This window comes from Malus sylvestris, chromosome 1 (genome assembly GCF_916048215.2).
Source record: "Malus sylvestris chromosome 1, drMalSylv7.2, whole genome shotgun sequence".
Taxonomy (NCBI): Eukaryota; Viridiplantae; Streptophyta; class Magnoliopsida; order Rosales; family Rosaceae; genus Malus; species Malus sylvestris.
Genome location: NC_062260.1, coordinates 1,424,501 through 1,445,028, shown reverse-complemented (window position 1 = coordinate 1,445,028; position 20,528 = coordinate 1,424,501). Strand labels below are relative to the sequence as shown.

The window sequence follows — 20,528 nt, the reverse complement described above, 5'->3', positions numbered from 1 at the left end:
AAGGACTTTGGCACACACACACATACAAGAATCACTTCCCCCACACTTGCTTTCTACAATACATTGATAAAAAAAAGGAGTTCATTTTAAGTCATGCTTTACTACACAACTTCATCTTGAATATGTGTTATGCAAATCAATAGCATGCTTTGAATGAAATAGGCATGAGTTCTAGCATGTGGAACTAAATGATGAAACGCCTTCTAAGTAGCAATCAAGCAAAGAATAATGAGATCATGCAACGACTTTAGAAAACAATGATGCACAGATTATTAATTCTCCAAATAAACGTTTAGGCTCAAGTCTCACAAGGTTGTAGAGTTCATTTGAATTCCTTCCTTCAAGCATGTTACAAAAACTGATTTTTCCTTTATGATTGCATGTGAATTCATAAATTATAACCACAACCAAGCATACACCAAAGAGTAAATCAAATTTTCATCCATGTTTATAACTCTCTTTAACAGTCATGTAATTAAAAACCAAATCCTCATCATTGTGTTGGAAGGTACCCTAAGACACAAATAAACACACAAAAACAACTCTTTTTGGGTTTTTCAAAACAATTTTTCAAATTTTTATGAGATTTTCGGATTTTTATGTCAAAACACACTAAAACACTCCAAAACAGCTTAAAAATACTTACAAACAGCAAGGAACAACACTAGAAGTAATGGGTGATAAACTTCTACGAATTTTATGCAAAACAACTTGGTTACCCCCCCCCCACACTTAAATCAAACATTGTCCTCAATGTTTCAAGCATAAACTCACACAAAAACAAGCAAACAAACAAACAACGAATAAACATGACAAGTATTGCAAAGTAAAAACCAGACAGAGTAGAGTTTAAGAACGCAAATCTGGTTTTGGAGATAGATGATTTTGTTGACTTTCCACAGCTTTGATCTCGAACTGGTTTGGAATTCTGAGTGAGGAATATTAGAGTTCCTTGGTTGTGCAGTCTGCATTCTTCTCTACTTGTTTCTTCTGCACGGCAGGTAGGCACGAGGTAGAGGTGATGGTCTGTTTCTTTCTTCAATCTTTCCTAGAGGTGATGGTCTGTTTCTTTCTTCAATCTTTCCAAGTGCCCACCATTTGCTTTCTTTCTCCTTGTCCCTAGCTGAGGATGAATTAGCACATTGTCTCCATATGCTTCGAGGTATCATTTTCACTTCCCTTGTCTCCGCATGCTCGAACCCGCCAAGTTGAATCATTGACGGCTGAAGTGATAAGTCTCAAACAAGAGATCAGAGGGCTCAAGCATGAGAATAAACAGTTGCACAGGCTCGCACATGACTATGCTACAAACATGAAGAGGAAGCTCGACTAGCTGCAGGAATCTAATGGTCAGATTTTACTTTATTATCAGAGGTTTGTGGGTTTGTTCCAAAGGCATTTATTGCCTTCATCTTCTAAGACTGTACCGCGTAATGAAGCTCCAAATGATCAACCTTCAGTGACTCCTCCTTCTGGGGTTCTACCTAGTACTGAGGCTCCGAATAATCACCCTCTGGTGCCTCTTCGATTTGGGGCTCTGCCGACTGCTGAGACTTCTCCTGAGCAACCTTTGTGAAGGCTCCCTCTTGTTTGTTTATTTTGATTCATGTATATGTACATATTTGTAACTTATTGGAGATATCAATAAACAAGCTTTGCTTCATTTTAACATATTGTGTTAAATACACCAAGGCCTTCTTCACTAAGTTCTTTGAATTTTTCCTTTTGTTGAAGCTTGTATGTTGAAGCTTTGTGAGTGAAGCATGTAGGTTAAGGTAGTGCTCCCTTACTTTCCCGAGTGAGTAAAACTTCTCGTTTGGAGACTTGAAAAATCCAAGTCACTGAGTGGTCGTGAGACTTCCGAGTATCAAGGTGCAATAGCATATGGTAGGAGTCCCCCAAGTCTCCGGTCGAGGGAGTTGACGAATGAGGCATTTCCTTTCTAAGTGGTAGCCCAAAACTCCTTCTTCATATACATTTGTTATGAAAGTTGTTAGGCCCAAAGAAGAGGAGGCCTAGGCAAATTTTTTTTTTCAATTTTTTTTTTTTGAATTTTCGAATTTTTGAAATTTTGAATTTCCAAATTTTTGAATTTTCGAATTTCCAAAAAAAAAAATTATATATATATTTTAAAGCTTTGTAGGTGAAGCTTTGGTGTTGAAGCTTTGGTGTTAAAGCTTTGTAGGTGAAGCTTTGAGGTTGAAGCTTTGTTGGGCACCATGAATTGATTTTGCTTCACACTATCTTGATCAAGATAGTGTGAAGCTTTTGTAGGTGAAGCTTTTTTGTTGAAGTTTTGTAGGTGAAGCTTTTGTGGGTCAGGCTTTTGTGGGTCAAGCTTTTGTAGGTGAAGCTTTTGTGGGTCAAGCTTTTATGGGTCAAGCTTTTGTGGGTCAAGCTTTTGTGGGTCAAGCTTTTGTGTGTGAAGCTTTTGTAGGTCATGCTTTGTTGGGCACCCTGAATTGATTTTGCTTCACACTATCTTGATCAAGATAGTGTGAAGCTTTTGAGAATTTGTAGTTGTCCTCCATTGATGAAGCTTTTGTTGGTGAAGCTTTGGAGTTGAAACTTTGTAGGTGAAGCTTTGGAGTTGAAGCTTTTGTTGGGTACCATGAATTGATTTTGCTTCACACTATCTTGATCAAGATAATGTGAAGCTTTATAGAATTTGTAGCTGTCCTCCATTGATGAAGCTTTTGTTGGTGAAGCTTTGGAGTTGAAGCTTTTGTTGGTGAAGCTTTTATGGGTGAAGCTTTTGTTGGGTACCATGAATTGATTTTGCTTCACACTATCTTGATCAAGATAGTGTGAAGCTTTTAAGAATTTGTAGTTGTCCTCCATTGATGAAGCTTTTGTTGGTGAAGCTTTGGAGTTGAAGCTTTCGTTGAATTTTTTTTTTTTTTTTTTTAGGAAACTAGAAATTTGAAAATGTGGGAGAGACAACCACACCTTGAAGTAGTCGAAGGTTTGGATGAACCATATAAATTGAATTTGCTTCGAACAGTCTTGAATTTGCTTCGAACGTTTAAGAATTGTGGTTGCCCTCCATTGATGAAGCTTTTGTTGGCACCATAAATTGGTTTTGCTTCACACTGTCTTGATCAAGAGTGTGTGAAGCTTTTGAGAATTGTGGTTGCCCTCCATTGATGAAGCTCTTGTTGGCACCATAAATTGATTTTGCTTCACACTGTCTTGATCAAGAGTGTGTGAAGCTTTTGAGAATTGTGGTTGCCCTCCATTGATGAAGCTATTGTTGGCACCATAAATTGATTTTGCTTCACACTGTCTTGATCAAGAGTGTGTGAAGCTTTTGAGAATTGTGGTTGAACTCCTTTGATGAAGCTCTTGTTGGCACCATAAATTGGTTTTGCTTCACACTGTCTTGATCAAGAGTGTGTGAAGTTTTCTACGAGTTGTAGTGTTTGCATTGTTACAGAGGGGAAATGTTTGAAGCTGATGCAAAAGAGTTGAATACTTGATCTTCGTATGCCATGCACTGAAGTTGCTGTTGGCTTGCAATAAGACTTTGTTGGTGACTATAACTCTTGTTGGGCATAAGTGCTCCCCTAGTTGAGTTGTCAAGCTTGAGGGTTTTTTATTATTTGTGAATACTAGGAGTTCACATGTACAAGTTGTACCACTCGTTTTCTGGTAGGTGGAATGAATGGTGAGTTGCTTTCATCACTTGGTTGGTGGTATGAAGGTGAGTTCCTTCTTCTCCTCATTAGTGGCATGAATGGCAAGTTATCAAATGATATTAGAGTACGGGTTGTACATTTCATCACCTGGTTGGTGGCATGAATGAGAGTACAGGTTGTACATTTCATCACCTAGTTGGTGGCATGAAGATGAGTTCCTTCCTCACCTGGTTGGTGGCATGAGTGGCAAGTTGCCAAATGATATTAGAGTACGAGTTGTACATTTCATCACCTGGTTGGTAGGATGAAGGAGAGTACGAGTTGTACATTTCATCACCTGGTTGGTAGCATGAATGGTAAGTTGCCAAATGATATTAGAGTACAGGTTGTACATTTCATCACCTGGTTGGTGGCATGAAGGAGAGTACGGGTTGTACATTTCATCACCTGGTTAATGGCATGAAGATGAGTTCCTTTTTCACCTGATTGGTGGCATGAATCGTAAGTTGCCAAATGATACTAGAGTACGGGTTATACATTTCATCACCTGGTTGGTGGCATGAAGAAGAGTACGGGTTGTATATTTCATCACCTGGATGGTGGCATGAAGATGAGTTCATTCTTCACATTTCATCACCTGGTTGGTGAGAATAAGGGCAAGATGTCTAGGCACATTGTAGAAAGTGTCGAATGACACAAAATATGTTGAACCCCTTCAAAGCACAGTTGGCTTATGTATGCATGTGTTGGAATGTATGATTGAACGAATATACTATGAAGCTGTTCGTTTATTTGTATAGTCTTGTTGACATATACTTAGACTTTATTTCATGTTGGAAGCATTCATGTTAAAGCTTTGAACCTGAGTGTTTCATTGCTAGGAATGTAAGAGGATTATGATCAAGTTGTCTAAATCACCTCTTTATTGAATTCATGCCAAATAGTCTTCGTTACATAAGATGTCAAACGGCTGAAGCTTAACACTTGTACAATGTGAGTTTACTTGTAATAGTACTTCAAGTGATCAGCGTTCCATAGATGGCCAAGGGTCTTGCCATCGGAGCTTCTAAGCTTGTAGGAGCCAGGGTGACTGATGCCAACAACTTCAAACGGTCCATCCAAGTTTGGACTAAGTGTTCCTTCACTCGGGACTTTGTTGCAGAGTAATCTTTTCTTCAATACCCAGTCCTCCACTTTGAAAGAACGAGGTTTGACCCTGGAGTCATAGTAGTTGGAGATGCGCTGCTTGTAAGCGACATTCCTCAAGTGAGCCTGGTTTCTGTGTTCCTCGACTAGATCTAAGTTGAGGGTAAGTTGTTTGCCATTTTCACTTTGCACGTAGTTTTGGACTCAGAACGTTGCTTGCTCAAGCTCAACTGGGACAACTGCTTCTGTACCAAAGGCAAGTGAGAATGGGGTTTCTCCTGTTGATGTTCGATACGAAGTGCGGTATGACCAAAGAACTTGGGGTACAAATTTTGGCCAATAACCTTTAGCCTTGTCCAAGCTGGTTTTCAAAGTTCGCTTGATTATTTTGTTGATGGCTTCAACTTGTCCATTAGACTGGGGATGAGCTGGGGAGGCAAAACATAAGTTGATGTTGAACTTAGAATAGAGCATCTTGAACTTATTGTTGTCGAACTGTCGCCTGTTGTTAGTGAATATCGCATTGGGAATGCCGAATCTGCAAATGATGTTCTTCCATACGAAGTCTTATATTTTTGCCTCAGTAATGGTTGCCGAGGGTTTTACTTCGGCTCACTTTGTGAAGTAGTCAACTGCAACGATTGCATAGCGGACCTTGCCCTTCCATGCAGGCATTGGGCTGATCAAATCAAGTCTTCATTGGGCGAATGGCCAAGGGCTGATCATGGGAGTGAGTGGCTCGGGAGGGGAGTGAGGAATAGTTGCGTAACGTTGACACTTATCACATGAGCGGGATCTTCTGATGGCATCTTGATGAAGTGTTGGCCAGTAATATCCTTGGCGAAAAGCCTTGTGTGCTAGGGATCGAGATCCAGCATGATCTCCGCAGACTCCTTCATGTATTTCCTGAAGGACAGTTTCCACCTCTGCAGGTGTAAGGCATCTTAGGTATGGTAGGTTAAAACCCCATTTGTAGAGTTGGTCATTAATGATCAAGTAACGGGTAGCCTTGTATCGAATTTGCTTAGCTTGGACTTTGTCATTTAGAAGGGTGCCATGAGCAAGGAATCTATAAATCGGGATAATCCAACTATCCCCCTGTTGTAAGTTGCGCACTTCCGCATCCATGGTGCTTGGTGCTGCCAATAATTCGACTTGAATTTTTCTCCCAATCTTGTCTTCCACAACTGAGGGGAGGCGAGACAAAGCATCTGCATGACTGTTTGCCGCTCGAGGAATTTGGGTGATCTGGTAGTGGAAGTGCTAGAGCAACAATTGTGTTTGTGCCAGATATGCTGCCATAGAGCTATCCTTAGCATCAAAGTTGTTGGTGACCTGGTTAACCACCGATTAGGAGTCATTGAAGATATCAATTCGTTTAACCCCAAGATGTTTGGCCAAACGTAAGCCTGCTAGGAGGGCTTCATATTCGGCCTCATTGTTCGACGCCTTGAATTTGAAACGAATATCATACTCCATCGCCACTTTGTCAGGGGTCGTAAGGATTAGTCCTGCTCCACAACCCTGTTGGTTGGACGAGCCATCAACATATAGTCTCCATGCTGGGGCTGTTGGTTCTATTTTCTAAGCTTTCGAGGGTAATGAAACCACTTCTTTAGGCGTAGAAATGATGTCAACAGGATATGTGAAGTCGGCGATGAAGTCTGCCACTGCTTGGCCCTTCTCAGCTGGTTTTGGTTGGTAAGAGATGTCAAACTCACCCAATGCTATCGCCCATTTGATCATTCGCCCGGAAGTGTCAGGACTTTGGAGTATCTGTCGAAGAGGATGATTGGTAAGCACGATGATGGAGTGTGCTTGGAAGTAAGGGCGAAGTTTTCAAGCAGACATGACCAATCCTAGAGCCAATTTCTCAATGTTGGAGTATCGTGTCTCTGCATCTTGTAAGGCCTTGCTAGCGTAGTAGACAGGTCGTTCCACATTACCATCATTTCGAATGAGAACAGAACTTACTGCTAAAGCCGATACCGACAGATAGATAATGAGAGTGTCACCAACCTCAGGTTTGGAGAGCAAATGAGCTTTACTCATGTAGTCTTTGAGGTTCTTGAATGCTTCAGCACATTCAACAGTCCATGTAATGTACTTCTTACTTCTCTTAAGTGCTTTGAAGAAAGGAGCACATCTGTCTGTGGCCTTAGAGATGAACCTAGTTAAGGCTGCCACCTTGCCAGTAAGGCTCTGGCTGTCTTTTGAAGTTACCGGTTCCTTCATGTCGAGGATTGCTTTGATCTTCTCGGGATTAGCCTCAATGCCTCGTTGGCTTATTATGAAGCCTAAGAATTTGCCAGAGCCTACGCCGAAGGCACATTTGTTGGGATTCAACCTCATTCGATACCTCTTCAGAATGATGAAAGTTTCAGATAGGTTGGTGATGTGTTGGTCAGCATGTTTGCTCTTGACTAGCATATCATCAATGTAAACTTCCATGTTCTTCCCAATCTGTTCAGCGAACATTGAATTGACCAGTCTCTGATAAGTCGCTCCTGCAATTTTTAGGCCGAACGACATGACTTTATAGCAATATAGTCCCCTGTTAGTAGTGAAGGCTGTGTGTTCTTGGTCTAGAGGGTTCATGAGGATTTGGTTGTATCCTGAGTAAGCATCCATGAAGCTCAGGAGTTCACACCCTGCTGTAGAGTCCATAAGTCTGTCTGTGAGAGGAAGAGGAAAGATATCCTTCGGGCATCCTTTGTTTAGGTCGGTGTAATCGACACATATTCTCCACAAGACCTTTTGGAGCAGGAGACTTTCCTTGGTCGGATTCTTCTTAACAAGTACAACATTTGCTACCCACGTTGGATAATTGACTTCTTGGATGAAGCCTATGCCTTTGAGTTTTTCAACTTCTACCTTCATTGCCTCGTACCGTTCAGCATCATAAGATCTTCGCTTCTGTCTCACTGGCTTAGTCTTGGGGTCAATACTTAAACGATGACAGATTATATCGTGAGAGATGCCTGGCATGTCCTCGTATGACCAAGCGAAGACCTCAGTGTTCTCTTGCAAAAAAGAGATCAATGCCAACCGAATGGGTGGTGACAAGGTGGTACCAATCTTCACCATGCAATCCGGATAATCTTTTGAGATAGAGACCTTCTCTAACTCTTCAGCGGGTTGTGCTTGCTGGGTGAAAGAGTCATCTCGAGGATCGTCAGGTTGACTGTTGCCACCGTGAAGATCCAAGTTGGCTTCGTCTGGGTTGGTCTTTATGACTTGGTCATGTATAGAAAGGGTTTCCTTGGGCACATGCAGGTGCTGTTGCTTGACCGAAGTGTTGTAACATGATCGTGCATTAAGTTAATCTCCTCTGATGTAACCATTGCCATAGGGGGTTGGAAATTTCATCAACAACATATGTGTGGATACCATGGCCTTGAGATCATTGATGCCTGTGCGTTCGAAGATGGCATTGTATGCCGTTGGGCAATCAACCACCAGGAAGTTAGTGGTAATGGTAGCTGTGTAAGGGTCTGTACAGGTAAGTGTATGCTCCCCAAAGGTTGCACGATATCACCGGAGAAGCTTATCAGAGGGGAAATCGAGCGATCGAGCAAGTGTTCAGCTACATTAAGTGCCCTGAAAGCTTCATCAAACATGATATTGACCGAAGCCCCTGTGTCTACCAAGATTCGTCGTACTTCAAAGTTGGCTATGTGAGCTTCCACGATCAGTGGGTCATTGTGAGGGTAGATGATACCTCTTTCTTCCTCAGGGTAGAAACATATTGGATCCCAGTTAGGCTTTTGATACTTACCTCCCCTGATGTCTTCCACGTGAAACACTTGGTGGCCAGACCTTAAAGCTCGTTCACTATTTTTCATGATCATGTTGGAAGATTTAGATATGGGTATGCCACCACTTATGGAATATATCACATTTACCTGGTGTTGGTTACGGTTACCCCTTGGAGGGTGAAGAAGGAATTGATCAATTTTTCCTTCACTTGCCAAAGCTTCAATATGATCACGAAGGGTGATACACTTCTCGCCGTCATGGCTGTTATGCTCGTGGTAGCAGCAAAACGTGCCCGTGTTCTTCATGGGCTTGTAATCCGGGTGCCTCGGCTTTGGCTTCGGTATCAAGTGTGTTATGCTGGGGTAAATGGCCACGCATGTGGCGTTCAAAGGTGTGTATGCCTCATACCTCAGGGTAGGGGCTGTCCTAACACGTGCTTGACCCATTATGTTGACTGTCTGGGGTCGGGGATTATCATAGCGATACCCTTGGTTATCGCGGTAGTGTCCCTTACTCTTTTTACTAAAATGAGACTAGTGAGGATGGAAATCTTTCCTTTTGCCCTAAGATTGATATGTCTGTTGACTTGGCGAAGTATTGAGTAAGGCAAGGGGAGGCACCGTTACCGTTTGGAAGGTCGAGGTCTTCTCATTTGGTTAGATCTGGCTTCCACTCCCTACTTGCTGATAAGGGGTGGTTGTGGGGGGTTTCCCTTGATATGTCATTGCCTCGGCGAAGGCATGGTTGTAAGCCTGTGCCATCACCTCAGAGTAAGTCTTCCAAGTGTTGTCATTGATCATGTACTTGAAGAAACAATCACGTAGGCCTGCCGTGAAGGCCTTGAGGGTGGTCTTGTTATCTGCCTAAGTGCAACGAGAATACTCATGGCTAAAACGACCAGCATACTCTCGTAGTGACTCGTCCGGCTTCTGGCGAATAGTGTACAAGTTATCTGTAGAATGCAAGCGATCGGTCTGGAAGATGTGTTGAGAGACAAACAGTTTCCTTAGTTCCTCAAATGAGTTTACTGTCTCAGGTGGAAGACGGCAATACCAGTTTAGAGCTCCGCCAGAGAAGGTGGATGGGAAAAGAAGACATCGCTCTTTGTCGGTGTGCATCCGATATGCCATAGTGGACTCAAAGAGGTTAAGGTGTTTAATTGGGTCCTCCCTTCCAGTATAGAGTTGTAAACCAAGCTTTTGTTTTGTCTTCGCTTGAAGAGGGTGTCAAGGATCCTTCTTGTGAAAGGGCCAGGCCTGGGTTGGTTCCAGTCAGGTATCTTGGCCTGGCATTCGGCCTTCAACTTGTTTACTTCCTTAAGGAGCTGTAGGACAAGGGGGTCTTGAGTGGAGTCATGTACCACTGGGATTTTCTTTCGTAAGTCTCAATCGCCTCTTTGAAGTAGGAAAGTTTAAGTAAGGGCGTGTGATTTTTCCTTGGACTCGTTGTACTGACTTCTAGGGTGAGTCTGTCGAAATACCTCAGAGTCCCCTGTACCTTTATGTTCCTCTAGGACATGTCGTTCCTTCCCTAGATTGGCAGCTGGCCTGGATCGTAGGAGGGGACCGAGTATTTCCGAAACCCTTGGGTCATTGATCTTCGAGCATATATGGAGGGGATTCTCTCGACGTTGCTTTAGGAAGTCTCGGCAGTGACGATAAACGGCTTTCGATCCTTCCAACCTTTCTGCAAGGAGGTGTCTTCCTCCACTTCTCCTGTTTCGGGTCGAAGCAGCTGGGTTGAGAGAAGTCTCATGTTGATCAATGTTTTGATGATTAGCTCGCTCCTCATCAGGGATACCCATGTCGAAGAAAGATGACCCTCCTTGTTCGGGGGCACCCAGGTGATGGTTGATGTCCATAGGGGCAACAAGCTCACGTGTTTGAGTACGCATAGTTTCATGGAGCGTCTCAAAGAGCTTCTCATACTGCTCTTGGAGGATCTCATTCGTCATTGCTATTTTGTTGTTTTGAGCTTCTAGCTCATCGACTTTAGCTTGATTAAGCCTTGTCATTTGATTAAGCCTTGTCATTTTTCATTTGATTAAGCCTTGTCATTGTGTATATATCGGTTGTTCTGTTTCTTAAGATTGTGATTAAAAGACCTTTTTCAGATTACGTGAAAACTCATTTTGTGAAGGAATTTGATACTTAAATGTTTCTTCAGGTATGAATGGCTCCCAAAACAAAGAAAACACTGCAACTTCATTAACTGCCGGAATCAATCTCAACATAAAGGAAAGTTTCTGTAAGCATGCTTTATTCCTAGGGTGAGATTTCAGTTTAATAGAATTTTTTGTCTATGCGGGTTTTGAATTTTATCATAAGATTTTTTTCTTAATTGGTATGCAAAAGCGAATAAAATCTGTGTTATTTGGGTCTGACTTTTTAGTTGTTTTGTTATGAAATTGTTAATTGATTGCATATCGTTAATTTGATACATTTTTTTTTTTTATGTTAGCTCCAATTTCATGCTCTAAGAAAGTTATGGATTCATTTTTTGTAGCAAATATTAAAGTATCAATATCCAAAAGAGTTAAATTAGTTTCAATTCTTAAATTATCAGTATACAGAAGAAAGATCTATTAGTTTCAATTTAAATACTTTTGAAAAGTTAGAAATAGTTCTATTAGTTTCAATTTGTACACTTTTTGAAATTTAGAGATCTACTGAGCATGTTGAAAATTTGAAGTAGTACTTTTGCATACTCCAAACTGTGACCTATAGTTCCTTTAATATTTTTCATCCATTTGAATTGATACAAAATAACATACTGAATCCCACTACTATGTTTATGTCAATATTCTTCCACTTTCTTACACTGAATTTAACTTTTCTAACATTGGTAAGCTTCCCTCTCAAAAAAAAATTCTCTTCAGTAAATACGATTTATCAAATGCTTAATTTGGGTTTGGAGTTGCTTTTTTCTCATGGTAAAAATTGGTGTGTCCCATCCAGAACAATTAGTGGGCATTTTGAGGTTTGTTCCAGTAAAGGGTTTAAGGTTTTTTATAATGTCATATCGTGTTGGGATTTTTGAAAGTTGGTTTATTTTGAAATTAAAGATTTTATGCATCATTCAGTTGGTAAAGGACACTTTGAAATCAATTTTTTCCGCAGCTGAGACAATTGATTAGTTGATAAGAAAGCGACATTATACATATACTAAAACCCAGTTCCCCTAAGCACTGTTTTTCACTGTTCGTGAACAGTGAAAGGACGGTAATGCCCTCGGGTTTTCTTAGCTTTGCCCTTATGTTTGCAGTGAATTGCCGGTTTTACCCATTGATCCCAAGTGTTCTGTGTCGTTTCTTTCTCTCCTTCCATTCATCTCTTTCACTTCACCTTTCAGCTCTCCATTTTTTGCTTTCCTCAACTGGGTTTTCCTTCGTTGTCGTTGTGCGCTCTGATTTCTCTCAATTTCTTCCTTTTCGTTTCGCGAAATTATCTCCGGCGAGACACGATCTTTGATTTTTGCAATCATTGTTGGCTGTTCTTCTCTGTTTTTGGCTGCCATCCGTACGTTGGATCGATTTCGTCTTTTTCACCGTTTGTTTCAAGCCTCTCTTTTGAGAGAATTTATACGTATTAAGGTTAGTGATTTCTAAACTTTTGAGTTTTGCTTTGCAGTTTGATTTCATTTTTGGTTGTCTTGCCCAAATGTTAGAAGCTTTTAATTTTTTTGGGTTCCATTTTAAATGGGTTGTTGCTTTCGGAGTTTTCGTTTGATGACAGAGATGGGGGTTTTTGGGGAAAAACTTTTAATGAGTTTTTTAGTTAAGTTGTGTTGTGGGTCTTGACAAATGGATTTTTTGTTGAAATTGTTTCTCTTCTCTTTTTCTTTTTTTTTTTTTTTTTTTTGAACTTTTGTATGCAGCTTTGGAAGACATTTATGCTTGAGTTGAGAAACTTTGGTTGCTCGCTTTTAGGTTTTGTTGTAGAATTAATTTTTTTTTTTTTTTTTTTTGAAAGAGTTACATTCGTGGGAATTCATTTATTCGTCTTTTTTTCTGTATCTGGAAAATGCCACCTGATGTGAGTTTATAATTAAATATGAATATCAAAATGGGTTTTCTGTGCAAATTTTATTTTTCTGATTTTTGGGTTTTTGTTTTCAGGCTTTAGCGCCGTCGTTTTCCGAAGCCCTCTCAAGGTAAGCAATTTAAATTTCTGGTGGATTTAGTTTTTTGTTTTAAGTTTTATTATATTGGAGTTAAATTCGGTTGCACCTTCGAGTTGGTTTTGGGGTTGATTTTGGGGTTGATTTTGTTTATGTTTTTGTTTGGTTTTATTTATGCTTTTAACTTAAGGAGTAAATATGTCACAGCCCGTCCCGGAATTTTAATTCCGAGGACGTGAAAGTACTAAATTATCCCTAAACGTGACAGGGTGAGTAAAAATAATGTTGGATCTTATCTAAGTCATAGTTTTTGGTTAATTATTTTGTTATGTAGCTTAAGAACTTAGGCTTAGATTTTATTTTAGGTGTTAATATTATTGTATGGGTTGAGGTGGGATCCTTATACCCTCAAAACATTCCCTAAAACCCGTAACCTTTCCTTCTCTCTCTTCTTCTTCCATTTCAGACTTTCACTCTCTCTCTCTTACTCTCGAACATACGGACTCACACACAACCTCAATCAAACCTCCACGAACGTCCAATTTAAGACTACCATCGTGATCCTGAGGACTTCACGAACACGGGGATACCAAATTCAGGTGAGTTTCATTTCGAAAAACCCTAGTTTTTAAAGCACCGTGAAATGGCACTATTCATGATCTTCTAAATGTCTACGTTTTAGGCTAAAAAAATCTCAAAGTGAGCTTAGTGAGGTCCTAAGGAAGCTCGGAGTGCTTCGTTAGAAGTTTTTGGACGTAAGAACACGGAGATCGATAAGTTCAAAGTTTGGCCGGAGCTTTCGAGGCTCTTTCCGGCGAATCCCCGGCGATTTAGGAGTTGAGGTAGGTATCAATCTCTTCGTCTCGTCAATTACTACAACTTTCCTTTTTTTTCACTCAATTTCGTTGAGTATTGAAGAAGTTATACACATTTGAAAAATACCCAGTTTCCGGCGACCTCCGAGGCTTTCGAGGCAGTTTCCGGCCAAACCACGGCGAACTAGGTGTTGTGCAAGGTACCATTCTCTTTTTCTCTTCAAGGGCTACAACTTTTGTTTTTGAATCACTTGATTTCGTTGAGAAATGACAAAGTTATGGCAATTTGAAAAACGGCCGCCGGAAAAACCAGTCCGGCGACCCAAGGAAGAAGAAGGTGCGCGTGGGGGCGCGTAGGTCCGTGCCTTCCTTGGCGCGTGGGGGCGCGTGCTACAGTAAAAAAATATTTTAAAAATATTTCGACGTCCGTGACGTCGAGTAGATCACTGTGGTATATTCATATACCCAAATTGAACACCGTATGAGAAAGTTATTAAGGATTGTTGGTTAGGTGTTCGAATAACGTTTTATAGTTTTCGCATTAGGTGAAAATGTGAATTGATGATCCAACCGTTGGATCGTTACCAAAATTTGATACGTTGTAATACGTAATATTTGAGGATTATTGGAACTTACGGATTGGGAATCCGAGTTACGGATCTTCCGGAATTGGAGTTGTAAGTTCATAAAATAGAATGTAACCGTCACTTAGTTTTGGAAATTGACGGAGATCCGACCATTGGATGGTAATGAAATTTTAGGATGTTGTACTAGAGGTATAATGTGGACCTCTAGAAGTTATGGATTTAAAATATGAGTGGTGGATCTTCCGGGTCGATCAACGTAGTGACGTATTTTATATAAGTTATATATTCTATCGATATGAATTCTGAGCCTGGATTTGATTACTATTCTAGGCGGCGATCGTCATGACGCCTTGATGTGTGGTGCTAGGGAGTTGTTGGACGAACTCCAGGTGAGTGGGCAGTTTTGTTTTCCGTATATATATATACTTGACGTTTCCCAGAAATTGAATTGAAATGAAAATATGTTTAAAATGAAATGCATATGAGTTATGTGGAAAAACGGGAAGTGAAATACCATGCATAGAATTGATATGAAAAGTATATAGAAATGTGAGTTGAAATGCCTTGCATGAATTAATATATGATGCATATGTATGAATTGGTGCGGTGGACGCACAGGTAAGAATTGATTTATGATGCATATGTATGAAATGGTGCGGTGGACGCACAGGTGAGTATTTATTTCTGTTATGATGATGTTGATGTATATTGAGCTCAAATCCTGCACCATAGTTTAGTGCTTATAGTATTCACCGCATCGCACGCTCGCCTTGGATCCAAGTAGATGCTGGTCGCACAGTCCACGCGGAGTGGGTGCGACGGGCCAGTCGAAGAGTGTTAGTGAGATTTCGACTGGTGGGTGACCTTAGATTATGTGCACAGATGATTGATGAGAAAGCACTAGAGCGTAACTTGTGTGCAGAAGGCCGGACAGGTCACAGAGGTGACTCCGGTAGAGTGAGAGTGATAGAATTTGAGCTCTAGGTTCAACCGTACAGGGCTACTAGAGGGCCTCCGGTTGATTACTTTCTTGCACCTGATATGATTATTGTTGATGCATCCATACTTAACTGTTGAATTAGACATGGCATGGCATGATTGATAAAGAAAAATGTTGAGATAGTAAAAATGAAGTTTTGAGAATATATATGTATATTTATATTTTACATTTCTGGGAAAGTATACAGGTTTTACGGAGAGGGGTTACAACGTTTTGAGAAATGTTTGGATTTGGAAAAGAATTGTTTTACTGACCCACTCAATTTTGGTTTTGCGCCCCTCCAGGTTCAGGAATCACAAAGGTGTGGTGACTACGAGGAATTCGACGGTGTTCTGACAGATTGGACAAAATTAGGACTCACCTTCGGGTGTATCAACTTATAAATTGTATCTTAAAGCTTCCGTACTGTGCAAATGGTTACGTCACTCTCACGTGACGGCCAGCATGCCCTCCTTCGGGACGGGGTGTGTCAAAATAGGTCCTCATTACAACACCAATGTACCGCTTAGATACATATATATAAGTGAAAGGTCAGACTGATACATTTTGGAGACGTGTACCTCCGATCTGGAGGAGTTTCTCCATTGAAGTGTTTTAAGATATGCTCAAAGCATTTGACGTATCTCTGGGAAAATCATAGAAAAAATTGTTAATCACATTGATGTAGATAGATAAGGAACATCAAGCTTAAACGGGAAATCCAAAAATTTAACTGACTCACAATCTGACTTGGGACAACCAGAGTTTTTCCATCTATACACCTTATATGGTTATAGTAATTCATGGCCTCCTCAGCCGTAGGGAAGAACTGCAGATACATGGAAAAACAAACAAGAAAAAGTTATAGCCATAAGTGCAAGAAATATAAAGCCAAAAGAAGCACCAACATTTCCACCATACAACCCCAGGTCTTAAGGTGCTGATTATTGATCTTACCTTAAGAAATACGAGAAGGCTACAAATCGTCACTCCTGTCCTTGCCATACCAGCTTTACAATGAACCACCACAACATTTTCGATGCCCTCCTGTAACCATGAATGAGCACTTCGACAGAAAGATTCTATGAGTTCGCTTGGGGGGCAATTATGATCATCAAATGGGAAACTTGCAACCTTGAAACATTCAGAGAAGCCAAATATAGAAGAAGCTGTTAATCAACATGACTGAAAAACAGAATTACAGCAACGAAAAGTTAAACGTTTTAATCTATTTGACTATACTTTAAACTTTCTTCTTTCTCAATATATTAACACATGCAAGATAGCCCTCATTAAGTCATCACATCATTCACATAAATATCTTATGATTTCATCAACGGCCATTTTGTTATTTAATCGAGATGTTAAAGTGAAGAACTTTAATAGCTCCATCAATGATACATAATTCTTTTATTATTATTATTATTTTGCATATAAAAATGTGCCAAGCACTTCACCTAGCAACAATATCATACCTTATTTTTCAATTTACTTATAAGGTTTCACATTTTTGTAAATATCAAGAACAAAAACCTGGAACAGCCTCACAATTTGGTGCACTGACTAGGTAATTGACAGTTGGGTATAGGTATGGGTAGTTAAAAACTATGAGACATGAAAATTATTGTCAAATGCAAGGATAGAAGGTCGTGTATTTGCAAAGTTGAAGTGGCCCAAGGACTGAGTTGGTATGTTTGAGTAGATTACCTGATCTCCTTAGTTGAGTTTAGGTTTAATGCTCAGTAGTTGTTGTGCTTCTGCTGCTTTTTAGTTGTTGAGGATATGGAGGGAGAGCAAGTAAAAAGATTGTATTCATTGTGTTGACGCATTATTGAACAAGAGACCCAAAAGGAAGGACATATTCGATCTCAAGGTCTGTCAGCTTTCACTTCTTAATTTTATTATTATTAAATTTGTTTGCTCTTTGAAATTTGAATGCATGAGTTTTTTAATTTTTTTGCGATTAGTTTACCTGAGATGGGTTTTGGGTAATCATATGTTATTTTCCGATTTTGGTTACAGGATGCGAATCATTGCTTCTTTAGAAAAGATTAAGGAAGGTGAGCAATTTCAGAAAAAAAAAAATGCGATTATCATTTTCTAGAGATCATGGCATGCCCTTCCGTTATTTTTTGGTGGTTGTAAAATTATGAACCGACAGGGAAGTGGGTTTTTTGACAAGATTATTTATTTAATTTTTTTTTTACATCTATAGTGTCATGTTAGCATTATTGCTTACGTATAAATGTGTGTGTTTTACATTTATATAAGGGTTTTTATATTAACACCCCACAAAATGTTGAATGCACCCCACATTAAAATTTAATATTAAATGACTTATTTACTCCACTATGCAATGACAATTTTAACCTTATTAGGTTTAAAAAAAAATAAAGATTTATAAATACACCCCAAATCACTTTTAGCGTATTTTTTATCTTCTCAACTATCAAACATGTTGATTAAGAAAAATTGTTTTTGACGAATGGAACACGAAATCGATGTTTCAGGAGCTTCACATGATGTAAAACTTCATGGTTTTCATTGTTTTAGTGATTTCGATGACATCGATAATTATTTAATTTTGCGTTTGCTGCATTATTTAAACTTCTATATTCATATTCATCTTTTAGTGTTCATATGGTTAGATTCAATCCCTATAATTAAAAATGAGTGTTATAAGATTTGAGAAATGTGGGGTGTATGTACAAAATATAATATGTATATTGAGAATGTGGGGTGTGAGGGTATTATGGAAAAGTAAGTGGGTGTATTAAGATAATTTTTAAGTGAAAAAGCAAATGTGGGGTGTATTAAGTTTGTGGGGTTTATTCAACAATTTGTGAGGTGTTAATATAATTAGCCTTTATATAATGCCTTTAATTTTAACCTCAATGTTCACTAATGCCTTTAACTATCCTCTGTTTTACATCTCAGTGACGACACAAAAGCTCCATAGAAAAAGTTTCAGCTTTTGACTCAAATTTCGACGGTGCCCCTATCATTTCTTCGAAAATCAAAGCAACCCCAAGCAATTCCGGAATCATTTTTATTTGTCCCAAAATCCAGTATGTATTATCTTCATCTCAAATTTATTCATCTCACAAACGTTGATATCAAGTTCATAGTTTTTCATTGTTCGAAATTCTACACTACTCAATATTTACTAACACTTTTATTTTCCTCTATTTACCTTTTTATTAGTGATGTTGCAGCAAAGGAAATATCAGACACGACTCAGTCCAAAGGCTCCAACCAGAAATGTATCAGGTTCCCCAATCATTTCTGAAACCATATTTATGGCTGCAAAACAGAGTATGTATACCCTTTCATTGTTCTATACTTTTTGAATTATTAACGATCTATTAAACATGATCTCTTTATCCCATTCGCTTAAAACTCAAATAGTTCACTAGATTTCTTTATCATAGTATCTTTCGACCATCTTTTGTATGTAAGTCGGACAATTTTGTAAATCTTTTGTATGTAAATGTTATATACATATGCATCAAGCATTCTCTTTTGTATGTAAATAGGATTATCTACCAAATCTTTTGCACATAAAATAGTATGTACATATAGATCAAGTATTTTTGTATGTACATAGTGCTATACACAAAATTTCATACAGTTTTCAATCCCGCAGCATCGCGCGGGCATCTCTTACTAGTTTTCATTCTATTTGTAAGATTTAGCCAAAAGTATTTTTTAACAACTATGATATATTTTGATTTCAATTCATAATTACTTGTTTTGTTAAATTTAACCTCGAATCTGTTAGTAAATCTTTATACTTTGTGCAAATACATATATAATCATGTATGTATATTTTTATAATGTTGTTAAACATTTTTACTTTCATCTTTTTGTTCGTAGAGCGTGAAAACCGCGTTGTTCACAGATGCAAAACAGGGGACATCTTCTACTTCATATGGGAAGTAGAGATTTGTTCGATTGTGATTGTTTTTCTGATTTGGTTAAATTCGAAATTAGTTGGCTTGCGTCTAATTTAGTTGTTTGCATTGTTTGCACGTGTAGTCGTTTTTCTAACTTAGTTCATCAAAATATGTCATACATTTTCTAATACCGTAGTAACGTGTGAATCACATTTCCCGCAGCAACTCGCTGCCTACACTTTCTAGTTATCTATTCTAAAATTGAGGTAGGATTTACTGTTCATTTAGCTACAGTTAAATTTTTGCCCCTCGATTTCACCTTATTTACAAGAAACCCATCATATTTGGGTTGGGTTGGAAGGGTAATTATTAGAAGGGGCGTTTTGATATAGACCCCTCATTTTTAGGCTTCTTAGATTAAACATCTGTTCATTTGAACAATTTGATTAAACATTCTCCTACAATTTTGGTGTCATGTGTATTTTAATTAACCCATTGTAATGTACCTAAATTACATATTTTGCCATAGCCTTTAACATATCTCTTTGCCGTATCCAGATTCTTCACCCCAAAATGCACGCAAATTTCCTAGATTCTTGTTAACTAATGTCTCAGAGTTTTAATCCGAGAAGAATACTTGTTGAATATGAGAAGAATTTGAATTTAAGGATATTAATAATGTTATTTTTCTAGTGAATTTTATTTTCTTGCGGCATTTCCTTCCTATGAATGTACCATAAGTTTCAGAAGCCTTCTTTTTGTACCGAGGTCGATGTTGGTATTCAGGTTCCAGTTACTGATTTTTATTCAATTATCAGTTGGGTGCGTTGATTTTGATTGTCTTTCGAAGTCGAATGTTTTGATTAAACGGAAAAAATAAAAGATGAAAACTTGATTAATTTAGGTATATCTGAAGCTATTATCGAGTTAAAAAAATGATTCACACGTTAGGGTCGATGCATGTTGTGTATTAGCCAAATTGTTAATTAGGGTTTTAGTATCAATCGAATTAAGAATCCCATATGGAGCTTTGGTTGGATCTCAAATCCATCCAACTTGCTAGGAGTTACACCGCAGCAACGTACGTAGCTAGTATAAGAAGTAGAGGGCATGGCCGTCTTTGGCACTTTTATATTTATTTAAAAAAAAACATATTTGGTACATATATTTCCTCTTGATTAAACATATATTTTTCCTTGGTACATATTCGGTACGTTTAAATATATTATCTGAACGTACCAGCCTCATGCCTCCGAAAATAGAGAATATGTCTAATTATCACACATGATATCAATATAAAAAAGTGAAAACAACCACTAATTGAAATGGATAAGTCAATTCAAAATTAAAAGATGAGAATCACAGAATTCTAACGTGGGAGAAGAAACTGGCTTCAAAAAAAAGGCCAAGTACATAAATATATCAACCTAAAAGGATATATATGGAATTTAATAATTAACATTTTAAATTAAAAAAAACACAATAATTACATGTAATCTAAATAAATATAAAAATGCTGACATGATTATTGTTTAGGCATCCTAATCAAATTTCAAAATAGAACCAATGTTTAATCTAAAAAGTATTAA

The 20,528-nt window shown here is 38.6% G+C and overlaps 2 long non-coding RNA genes across 3 annotated transcripts; both read left to right on the top strand.

Annotated features, from left to right (window-relative positions):
- Nucleotides 1-11,861: 11,861 nt before the first annotated feature.
- Nucleotides 11,862-19,103, top strand: LOC126617716 (uncharacterized). 2 transcript variants are annotated; one of them, XR_007621499.1, is made up of 7 exons: nucleotides 11,862-12,135; nucleotides 12,661-12,695; nucleotides 16,815-16,916; nucleotides 17,066-17,103; nucleotides 17,981-18,111; nucleotides 18,248-18,358; nucleotides 18,920-19,103. It is a non-coding gene; the product is annotated as an uncharacterized LOC126617716 (long non-coding RNA). The 2 variants fall into 2 exon arrangements; XR_007621495.1 differs by lacking the exon at nucleotides 18,920-19,103 and having other exon boundaries at nucleotides 11,865-12,135; nucleotides 17,995-18,111; nucleotides 18,248-18,709.
- LOC126617709 (uncharacterized) lies at nucleotides 13,313-15,549 on the top strand. The gene is made up of 3 exons (XR_007621493.1): nucleotides 13,313-13,504; nucleotides 13,609-14,453; nucleotides 15,349-15,549. It is a non-coding gene; the product is annotated as an uncharacterized LOC126617709 (long non-coding RNA).
- Nucleotides 19,104-20,528: the final 1,425 nt, after the last annotated feature.